Consider the following 10,138-nt stretch of genomic DNA (forward strand, 5'->3'; position numbering starts at 1 on the left):
AAGCTGAGCATCCCTGAGACGTCAGATAGTGCAAAAATGCTGCTGCTGCTCTCAAGAAACCTGCTTATCATAGTTCCAGTTTTTGCATGTATTGCATGAGATCAATTTCATTACTTTGTAGATTCCAGAAATCCGGTTTTGGCTTGTACCCGATCCATGTATATTTTATCTTTGTTCTTTTAATTCTAGGCTTTCAAGACCTTGTTTTCTATTCATAAGCGACAGAGGAAATTCTCAAATTAATGTCTTTTCATACTAGTGGGTGTGTTTGGCTAAATTTTTTAAGCTTTTACATTATATAAGATGCTATAAGATTTTATAAGATGTGGGATTTTATTTTAAAATTAAGTTTCCAAAAATTTCGATAAAATTAGATGTTAAGCTTATAAAATGTGAAAATATCTTACACTACAAAAAAATACGAGATTTGGGACGGTTTAGAAATGATTTTTTTGGAATTTGAACCGGTTAGATATTCAAGAAATTATTTTGAATCGAAATTTGGAACGGTTTACGATTTATCGTTATATATTGCGTTCCTAAAATTTAGAAACGGTTGGTGAAGGACCGTTCTCAACAAGAACGGTTATTGTAACACATTGATGGTGATCGTTCCTAATAGTGTATTCGAATATGATTTTTTTTTTATTGGAATGTATTGGATAAAATTTGGAACGGTTATATAATTTAATTTGGGTTATTTTTGGAATGGTGTTTGTTATACTCATGACTGAATTTTGGAATTGTATTTATTTGTATTTGTGATATATTTAGGATTAGTCATTGAAATTGTATAGTGCTCATTTTTTGAAATAGTCACTACAAAAAAATTATTTTATTGGAATGACTTTTTTATTAATTTGTAACGACTTTTGTAACGGAAAGGCTTACCGCGGGTAAACAAGGTGTTATAAACTTTTTGTAACGGCTTTACAGAAAGTTGTTTAATTTGTAACTGATGTAGGTCGCACAAAATTCGGATCGGGTTGCTGAGGCTGGTCCCGAGGTCGGGTCGCTAGATCCTTCTTTCGAGCTTCCTGTTAGTGGAACCTGAGAACAAAGCAAACGTAAAACTAGTTGGGTAGCCCCCAACGAAGGCCTCTAATGCCTAAATTAAAAAGCATAGGTAAAAGCAGTAGCTGGATAGCCCCCAACAAAGGCCTCCCATACCTAAATTAAAAAGAATAGGTCGAGATTGATAAATGAGATCAACCTATCCTTTTTTTTTAGGTATCATATTTTAGCGGCATTTAAAGCTGATATGCATCACATTTCAAATGGTGGACGTGCCGGAGTGGTTATCGGGCATGACTAGAAATCATGTGGGCTTTGCCCGCGCAGGTTCGAATCCTGCCGTCCACGCCTGTTGTCAGCACCTGGTGGATTGCACTCATTTTGGTAATTTTTCAGCCTAAATTTAAAATATTTGGGATATTTAATGTTGATTATTAGACCTTCACTTTAGGGTGTAATTGGGTTATGCATCAAAACAATCATGAAATTTAAAAATAATATAAATATTTTGATTTATTAAAAGTGCATGCGTTATGCATCAAAATAAGGAGGGGTTAAATTGCATTCATTCATTTGGAAAACTTTATTGAGAAATTATTTTATTGAGTTATAAATGCAAAATTATGCAATAAAGCAAGAAAGAATAATTATAAGTCGATTACTTTTTTTGTGGAGTTTTCTTTTGATATGACGATCATGTGCATGATGTTTGAAGAAATAAGAGATAAAAATGGTGGAAAATAAAAAAAAAAAAAAAAGAAGCATATGATACTTATTCCACGAGATGAAAAATTGTTTCAAGGGACTAGCGTAAAGGCTAAATTATCATCAAGGGGAATGGGTCAAACCCATAAGAGAGTCACCTTTGGGAGTAATCCAACTTTTATGATTGAAAATCTCATGAAAAAAGTTCAACGGATAGAAACAACCCGCAATGCGTAATTCATGTATAACATATTATTTGAGGAGAGAATATTATATATATATATATATATATATATAAGAATATCTCATTCTCATCCTTAGAGTGAAGTGTTATGAAAATATGATTTAGGATGGACTTTGGCCTGTAATGAGACCAAATGCTGGATTTTAACATTGTATGGGCCACACATAGTTTGAAGTTTACCTAAGTGAGAGTTGTCATGGGCCGTAACTATTGGTTTGGTCTAGACCTTGCAAACTCACGAGAATTAAGATTAGAGCGTATGGTCAATAATGCGCCCATCCACTATAAGTTATGCCCTAAAGTCAATATCATGTGTGTGGTAATTGAAATTTAGCGCAAGATATAAGATTCAAGACCTAATTCATTATTGTTCATTTAAATGAATATTGCAACACTAAGTGCATGGTCAAACTCGAAAGACACATGTACCGATTCCACTGTATAAGTTGCTACATACTTCATTTCATATTTTAATTTCAAAACTTTTAAACCTTACGGAGGATTGTTGGAAATAAGCTTTAAAATTTTATAAGTTGTCAAATAATTTCCAACACATTATTTCAACTTAAGGTGTCAGTTTAATTTGATATTCAATTTGAGGTTTATGGCCCATTATTATAATTGTGATTTTATGAGATTAATAAGTATTTGTTTGTTATATTTTATATATTTATGTTGCATTTATTGTTAAATTTATTATAATATTATTAATTTTAATTATGCCACTTAAATTTTTTATAGCTACCAAATTCTTTAAACTATTTAAAGGTCATCGCCCTTTTCTATTCGGCGCGTAGAGAGAGTGAACTTTTGTTCTGAGAAACACATTTTATACTTCTATAAAATTTGAGAGTTTCGGCAATGTAATTATGGATTGATTCCTAATCTTCTCATGGTCCTTCACATGGAATGAGACACTAATAAAAGGTAATAAAATTTATTTTGCAGTCATAGTCAACTGTTAACATTTGCACAAAGAAAGGCAGTGACACGATGCTTTGGTTGAGAAAAAATGTGTTTTACTTTTTCAACATAAAATCTTCCCTTAAACAACTATCTAAAATTGCATCTAGACGCCCTTCCAAACCTTCTCCGTTGCGGGGTATGTAGGGCTCCGGCCGCCCTTGGTATCACAAATTTATAAAGAATTGTAACATATTATTATTGTTAATGCAATTAATAGGAAATAGAGGTGTTGTTAACAAAAGTCGTGAACGGCAGGATTCGAACCTGCGCGGGCAGAGCCCACATGATTTCTAGTCATGCCCGATAACCACTCCGGCACGTCCACTGGATGGAGGGCATTGCACTTTAGTTTCACCACGTAGAAATGCATGGCCTACCAAATTATCAAAATTTTTGTAAACACCGAATTAAAAAGTGAAGTTTTCATCTAAACCCTAATGAAAGGTAGGTGGAAACAGTAACTGTTTGGAGTAGGTGTAAGTTTAGTTTCTGAATTTCTTTGGGATAAAATGTAATTTTATATTTTTAAATAAAATTTAAGTGTAATTAAGCTTATATGATGCACAAAGACTTTTTAATATTTTGCACCTTGTCTTAAACTTCAAACCCTTCTTAATTAGAAAAAAAAAGATATTTAAAGTATAGTAACTAATGTAATTTACATTTTAAGACTAAAGGTTAAACAATAAGTGAGAATAATAAATACACAAGAGTATTTAATACATAAAAGTTGTTCTTAATTTTTCATTTTCAAATGAAGTTATTAACTATTTAATTTAAGTAAGTAGACTTTTTTTTAGGTAAAAAATGAATAACATCTCTATATTTTAGATATATATTCCAAAAAAAATAAATAGAACTATATATGATATGACTAAAAGTAGTTGGTCCAATTTACAACTCATATACAATAATCCAAAACAAAACAAAGAAGGAGGCCCGAAGAGGACTAGGAAAGTTTGGTATTTTGTTCCTATATCTTTTTTGTTTTCATACTTTTAGTCATTTCTTCGGATCAAATTCATTATTCTCGCCGGAAAAATACATGTGAATTTCACGTGATATTTTAAATGTGGGGATTTTGTTCCTATTGACCCATTTCTGTCCCCTGGTCACCACTAAGCTATCCTCTACTTTCTTCTTTCCTTTCTCCTCTCTACTATTTGTTTCCTCATTGCTCTGATCTTCGAGGTGGGAGATGGAATCAAAGGCAATAGGATTCTCGCCCACAGAGGAGCGTTCTAAATCCACCATGACTTTCTCCACTGCCCTCTGGTCAACACTTCTAGTTGACGTGAGTATAGACATAAAAATTAGATTAGGAGAATGGGAGCCTTACCTAGTGTAGATGGTAAGAGTGCAAGAGTTACTCGGAAAAATCCCTAAGAGAACTCGAAACCTATTGAGGAAAAATTTTGAGAAATAGAAAAATGAGGCCTTGCCAAATAATCTTCCGGCGCATTTCAACATGGGGGAATTCTTGCAGTTGTCGAATTGGGTCATCGATGCAGTGGTGCAAGCGTTGCAAGAATTAAGACTGAAGTTGGACTATAAGTTTGGGGCGGCATTGCAAGGCTGCTGATTGCGGCCGGTATCTGAGCATGAACTTACACCCTTTTATCTGCCTTTGATGGTTCCTATGGAAGCTAGACATAATATTTCTCGCTTTCCATCTTCAACAACAGCTAGTTCTCTTCCCCTTATCCCATCGATGTCCAGCACCGATTGTAGTATTGATGATGAACCTAGTGCCAGTTGGGCCTCCGAAAACTATTCCTACTAAGGTTTCTCCTTCTCTTAAAACCTTAAATGAGATTTTGTCGAAGGTTGATGCCCCATAATCGACGGCTTTATCAGCAATGCCCTGATGACAATTGATGCTCCTCTGACAAATGTAGTGGAGTGTATTATTGAGGGTTTTCAGAATTCTACTCATCGAATGCTGCGATTCATTCCTCCTATGGTGCAATAGGGTGAGGTGGTGATTGGCCGACATTGTCCTTGAGAAACAAGAAAATACCCCAGCACTCCAAGAGTCTGCGTCTTTTTTGGTAGATTTCCGAATAGGCTCTTACACATAAACCTCTATAAATACATAAAAGGTTTATTTTACATGTATATATTTATTACTATCAGGTTGCAGATTGCATCGAGATCGCATTGTGTGATCTTTATAACCTAGAATTCTAAACGGACTTAAACTTCAGAGAGTTTAAGTTAAGAGTCACCTCAGCTAACCTAACATTTGTGAACAAGCCAACCACTATTATTCAGTTCAAAATACTCACCTAGACAATCACGCCAGATCATTGCCAAATCATAGCTTAGCTATCGCCAGATCAGCTTTGATTCACTGAAAATCTTGACTTGGATCAAATATAAAAAATTATCCACAATACACATTAAGTTTTGAAAAATTGTAGACATAGGACAATTTTGTAAATCACCTAAACTTTCGTTCTTGCATTTATTTTGTTGTTATGCATGCATTTATAATTTGTCAAATGTGAAAATTCCTAACAAAGGTTTTGAAGATTCTCAAAACCATAGTCACTTGATGATTTTTTTCCCCATCTTAAGTTGCGTATGATTCATTCTTCTGAACATAATTGTACATGATTTATAAGTAATAATATACAATAGGCCACATCGAGTGGACGTGCCGGAGTGGTTATCGGGCATGACTAGAAATCATGTGGGCTCTGCCCGCGCAGGTTCGAATCCTGCCGTTCACGCTTTTCTGTTGACCCCAACTTTTAATTTTTTTTTAAATAACGTACAACAGGCTCTTTAATATTTATTACAATTATAAATATCTATTTTTTATTTAAAAAATTATAAATACCTCTTAAAAATTAACGATCGTCCAACAAATACCTTTACATAGAATTAACGATCGTTTAATAAATACCACTTGTGACAGCCATAAGGTTTGTCATAATTACAAATTTTCCTCATCATTTGAAAAATTATAGACACCCTCTAGCTAGTTAATTTATTTTTATTAATTTATTTAAATTATAATAATATTTTTTTAAAAATTTGACATAATTATAAATATGTTATGCTATTTTACAAACTACTGAAAAACAAAACAAGAGAATGAAAAATCACAAGGTTTGTTCTTTTCGGTGGATCTCTCAGCTGCCAATCATTAAACATATTTGGAACTTAAAAATTGAAGCAAATATTTTACTATTTTAGCATCAATGATGAGTTAACTGAAAAATTCCTACACAGAAATCAAGGAAGACTCTAGAAAAACTATGAGAAAAAAACCATTGGAAATCAGACAGTCTTGCTCAAAAGAATTGAGTTCTTACTAGGAGCGGCAACGAGTCGAGCTCGGGCATAAATTATTACTTGAGCAATTTCAACTTGACGGCGTATGTGGAAAGACACAATCACGATATTGAAAATGCAGACCTGATCTAAAGCTAGAGATTAGAAACGAACAAAGAGATAGGACAAGAACAATATCAAGATAATGGAAGAAACCTCCTGCACATGAAAAACATGAACTTAAATTCACCATTATTCAGTTCGAGTTACTCACCTAGATCATCACACCAGGTCATTGTCAATCATAGCTTAGCTATCGCCAGATCAGCTTCGATTCGCTGAAAACCTCATCTTGGATCAATATATAAAATTATCCACAGTACACATTAAGTTTTCAATAATTGTAGACATAGGACAATTTTCTAAATTGCGTAAATTTTTATTCTTGCATTTAGATGTATGTAAAGTCTATATACAGTAGGCCTCATCGAGTGGACGTGCCGGAGTGGTTATCGGGCATGACTAGAAATCATGTGGGCTCTGCCCGCGCAGGTTCGAATCCTGCCGTCCACGCTTTTCTGCATACCCCAACTTTTTCTTTTATTTTGGATAAGGTACAACAGGCTCTTTAATATTTACTATTATTAAATATTTATTTATTACTTAAAAAATTATAAATACTTCTTAAAAATTAATAATCGCTCAACACATACACTTCCATAGAATTAACAATCGTCTAATAAAAACCTCTCGCGACAGTCATAAAATTTGTCATAATTACAAATTTTCCTCATTATTTGAAAAATTATAGACACCCTCTAGCTAGAATTAATGGACATCCAACAAAAACCCAATACAATGAACTATTACGAAAAAGTATTTATTAGACTACCGCTAATTCATAAGAATATTTATAATTTTTTAAATAACGAAAAAATAATTGTAACCATAGCAAACTTTCGAGAAATCCATTGTAATTTACCTTTCATATTTGCGTAATTTCACACCTTACTCTCACAAGGTGCATGCTCTAATCATTCATCATCTCATTACCCTCGAAAAATTAAAACTTAACTCTTTTTATTGGAATGAAATATTTTGATGATTTTGATTCTGACCACCACCATACATACTAATTGTCGATGAGATTTAGCACAACTGAATCCAATAATTATTATGAAATTACGAATAAAATTACAGTCAATTTTATCTATTCGAATAACAATTATTGATGGATTATAAATTTTTACTTGCGTTCTATGATACGTTGTTCAAGCTATACCTATATTATTACACATCATCAAGGTTTTTTTTTCCCTCTAATAAAAAAGTAGGTTAAAAGCAGAAATTTCCCAATAGCTATAAGGGTTGCAATAACTTAGGCCAAAAAATTTCAAAATTTATATTATTTATTAATGGGAAGATCCCTGAAAGAACTATGGGGAAAATATGAATTATCTAGAATATCATTCTTTATATTTTTTTTTTCACAAATTACCATGTTTAAGTAATTAACTTTATTAATCATTATTTATTAATACATATTTTAGTTAATTCATTTTTATTAATTTATTTAAATTATAATAATTTTTTTAACATTTGATATAATTATAAATACCCTGTGTTATTTTACAAACTATTGAAAAACAAAATAAGAGAATAAAAAATCATAAGGACACAAGTGTGTCAACCGATTGAGAAGAGTGGCCAAGGACTTAAGGACCTTACTGGACTTAACTTGACACTTATGACTCGGCAGATATGGAAGGTGGTCAGTTTGAACCTTGACTCTATTTGGGTTTCGTGGATTAATTCGGTGTGAATGCATGGTAAATCTATATGGATGGTGGACGCTGCGTCGGGAGCTTGGGGTTGGATACTTCGACTACGTAGTACTTTGCATCCGCATATACATAATATGGTTGGCGATGGTGAGATGATATCGCTATGGCACAATCCATGGCATCCCCTGGGGCCTCTTATTCAGCATGTCCTTTACGGCCCCTCACTTACTCACACGCATGGGGATGATCTACTTTGTGTGGTCATTCAGGATGGGGTGCGGCATTAGCCTCAGATGAGGAATACTTCCATGCTCGATATCATGCGGCATTTACCTCCGATTAGCGGCATTCGGGATTCCATTTCCCTTGATGGTGGTTCTTATGCTAATAAAACAGTCTATGGTATTTTTCAGCATTCAGACCCAAAGGTAGGCTGGTTTTCACTACTTATGGGCCCTTTCAAGATTCTCCAAAACATTATTATCTATGGTTAGCCTTGCATGAGAGGCTCTCCATCATGGATCGGTCGTGGCTTCCGCACCTCCATGGTGAATGTGTATTATGCTACAGTGGCACCATTGAGACTCACCAGCACCTATTCTTTTATTGCTCTTATGCTAAACAGTGTGTTTGACTGTTGCGACGTGAGGTCCGCTTCTCTTGGACCACTAGAGGATGGATCATTGACGTATTGATTGTTGCACAAAGATGGAGGGGAAGCATGTTATCAATGCTGCTTATCGCAATTTTTTGGCATCCCTTGTGTATAACATTTGGCAAGAACGGAATCGATGGAGATATCAACAGCTGGATCGTGATGCACTGTCCCTTGCTCGAATTATTCTTCGTGAGCTTAGACTACATATATTTAGTGCTGAACTTCCTTATAGTATTAGTACTATTGTTTTGTATAGAGTATGATGGATACCATGGCATTCTTAGATTGCCATTTGATTTATGCACTCTATACTTTTAGTTTACCTAATCAAATTTACTTTTATCAAAAAAAAAATAAATAAATAAAAAATCCTAGGATTTGTTCTTTTCGTTGGATCTCTCAGCTGCCAATCATTTAACATACCAGGAACTTAAAAAATGAAACAAATATTTTATTTTTTAGCATCATAATGAGTTAACTCAAAAATCCCTAGATAGAAATCAAGGAAGACTCCAAAATACTATGAGAGAAAACCATTGGAAATCAAACATTCTTGCTCAAAAGAATTGAGTTCTTACCTCCATAAATAGCTACATCAGTTTGAATCTCCCCATTTCTTGAATGGAGAAAACTGTATGTAATTTTCATAGATTTCTTTATGGGATTAATTTATAAAGATTAAGGCCTCCTTTATTTATAAGGATGGGCTTGATATTTCTGTCAATTAAGGTTTATTTTTTATTTACTTTGTTTGGTCCAAATCCAATTTAATGTGGGTGGTCCGTCATTGATTGTGATAAAGTTATGATTAAAACTATAAAATTATTTATCTCATCTTAATCTCATCATACAAAGTAAAAGAGTCTTAAGGGAGTATCTATTGTTGGATAAATAAAGGGGAAATGACAGATTTAGTCCCGTAGGATAGGGTAGTTCTCACTTTCGGTCCCTTACTTTTAGGGTCAACAATTTTAGTCCATTAGTTTTATGAAATTGACACATTTAGTCCCATTTCATCTCTAAATGGCATGATAACACCCAGCTTGCGAAAAATCGAAAGTGAGAACTACCTTATCCTACGGGACTAAATATGTTATTTCTCCTATTAAATAATAAGGGCAAACCCAATATAAATTAATTCAATTAATTTATCCTTGGGCTTATCCATTCAATGGATCACTCTCATAAGTAATCTAATTACTTATGGAATTAATTTTCAATTAATTCCCCATCCCTTCTCGATGATTTGTATGTAACCCTTTAAGTTCACCTTTCAACTAGACTTGGACTAGTGTCCAATATTATAATTAATTAAATCCAATTTAATTAATAATTTTTGATCAACCCTTGATCAAGAAAGCACATCACTATGGGTGGTCGTCTAGCAATGGTCTATTGCACTAGAGACTAGGCGAAAATCCATGTGAACTTTTAGGCTCCCGAGTCCATACGGGTGCGGTCCTTCAATCTACCGTCTCCCGACCT

The 10,138-nt window shown here is 33.7% G+C and overlaps 4 non-coding genes across 4 annotated transcripts; 3 read left to right on the plus strand and 1 right to left on the minus strand.

Moving 5' to 3' along the window:
• The first annotated feature begins 1,280 nt into the window (after positions 1-1,280).
• On the plus strand, positions 1,281-1,362 carry TRNAS-AGA (transfer RNA serine (anticodon AGA)). Its single transcript has one exon. It is a non-coding gene; the product is annotated as a tRNA-Ser (tRNA).
• A 1,810-nt stretch (positions 1,363-3,172) lies between these two features.
• Positions 3,173-3,254, minus strand: TRNAS-AGA (transfer RNA serine (anticodon AGA)). The gene has a single exon. It is a non-coding gene; the product is annotated as a tRNA-Ser (tRNA).
• Positions 3,255-5,582: 2,328 nt separating this feature from the next.
• TRNAS-AGA (transfer RNA serine (anticodon AGA)) lies at positions 5,583-5,664 on the plus strand. The gene has a single exon. It is a non-coding gene; the product is annotated as a tRNA-Ser (tRNA).
• Positions 5,665-6,702: 1,038 nt separating this feature from the next.
• On the plus strand, positions 6,703-6,784 carry TRNAS-AGA (transfer RNA serine (anticodon AGA)). Its single transcript has one exon. It is a non-coding gene; the product is annotated as a tRNA-Ser (tRNA).
• Positions 6,785-10,138: the final 3,354 nt, after the last annotated feature.

The sequence above is a fragment of the Sesamum indicum genome, linkage group LG3, assembly GCF_026168435.1.
Source record: "Sesamum indicum cultivar Baizhima isolate 11 linkage group LG3, ASM2616843v1, whole genome shotgun sequence".
NCBI lineage: Eukaryota > Viridiplantae > Streptophyta > Magnoliopsida > Lamiales > Pedaliaceae > Sesamum > Sesamum indicum.